The sequence below is a fragment of the Arachis duranensis genome, chromosome 9 (genome assembly GCF_000817695.3).
Source record: "Arachis duranensis cultivar V14167 chromosome 9, aradu.V14167.gnm2.J7QH, whole genome shotgun sequence".
Lineage (NCBI taxonomy): Eukaryota > Viridiplantae > Streptophyta > Magnoliopsida > Fabales > Fabaceae > Arachis > Arachis duranensis.
In genome coordinates this window covers 87,995,798-87,997,613 of record NC_029780.3, presented here as the reverse complement: position 1 = coordinate 87,997,613, position 1,816 = coordinate 87,995,798, and positions in this window count along the sequence as shown.

Here is a 1,816-nt window from a genome sequence, read left to right as displayed (position 1 = left end):
CACCTCTTCACAAGCTTCTTCAATTTCAACATTTTCCCCTTTTTCACTTAGCTTGGTGTTGTCTTCAAGAACTTTGATTTCTTGCCTAATGGGAGGTGATTCAATTTTCGATAGGAATTCATTGATGAATGAATCCATCTCTTGATCAACCTCTTCATATTCTTCAATTTCAATATACACCATGCCATTTTTGTTTTCCTTGGGAGGTTGTGCACACTCTTCTATAGTTTCAACTTCATGTCCAATGGGAGAGAATTCGATTGTAGATAGAAATTCATCCATGATTGAATCCATCTTTTGATAAGCCTCTTCCAAGTCTCCAACGATGATATGCCTTGGAGGTTGCGCACCCTCCTCAACATCAATTTCAAGCTCCTTGGAAGAGTGCTCCATGATGCTACATTCCCATGGACTTTCAACATCTCCTAAATCTTCAACCACTTCTTCCTTTTCTTCAATAATCATGGCTTCCTCTAGTTGCTCCAATACAAAATGGCATCCCTCATCCCCTACCGGAGTTTCCAATCTCTCCTTCATGCTACGCTCTTCAATTGATTCTCTATATGTGGCTATGGAAGCATCTTGAGTGTTCAAACATTTGTAGGCTAAAGTATGCACTACCTTGGTCAAGTTAGTCACAAACTCAAGTGTATCTCGCTTCATGGCTTCTTGTCCTTGAAGTAACAAAGTGAGAGGATCGTCTATTGGGGTTTGGGGTGAGTAAGAAGGTTCATTATTTTGGAGAGAGGGTTCATGGTAGGAAGGTGATTCTTCTTGGTAAAATTGTGGAGAGGATGTGCATTGAGGTGGTTCTTGGTAGTAATCTTGATAGGGTTGTGGTGGTTCTAAAGGTTCTTGCTTATAATGATCACAAGGATGTGGTATGGGTGATTGGTCATATGGTGGATATGGATTATAGGAAGGTGCTTGATGTGGAGAGGCTTGTGAGTATGGTTGAGGTTTATGTTGAGGATATGGTTTATAGGCATATGGTGGTGGGTCTTGAAAGTCACAAGGTGATTCACCATAGCCATTGGAGTAATATGCATCATAGAATGACTCTTCTTCATAGTGCATTGGTGGAGGTTGTTGCCATGAGGATTGATCATATGCATATGGCTCCTCCCACCTTTGATTGTCCCATCCTTGATACACATCCTCATTGAAGCTCTCATTTCCTACAACATAATTAGAACCAAACTCATAGCCATAGTGAGAATTCATAATGGAAGAGCAAAAATAAAACTAACAAAAACTAGAAATCAAGCAAAAGACAAACTATTTACACTATTCACATATGTACAATAACCAATAACATAACACCATTGCAAGTCCCCGGCAACGGCGCCATTTTGATGATTGGATTTTTGACGGTTTAGAATTTTCCAAATGAAATCTCGTTGTAAAGTATAGTTTCTAAACCAAAACAATAATCCTTTCATACAAAAAGTTGTTTGTCACTAGTACAAACCCCTAAAATTTATAAACCGAAGTATTGGACCTCGCTTTAGAGGCATTCAAATCAATTAGCAACTTCTAATTATCAATCAACAAAGGAATTAGATAACTCAAGAGTCACTAATCACTCTATCTAGGCCAAAAGGAACAAAACCTACACTAAAATCCAACCAAGCATTTCATCAAACACTTAGAAGGCACAAAAGAAAAGCATAGTAAATTGAGAACAAGAATAGAATCTGACAACAATTATTGCAAAGAATTAACAACAACAATAAAGGAAATCACAATTATCATGAATTACCTCAAATTGCATTATTGAAAGAAAACAAAGGAACAACAATCTATCCAAAACAAA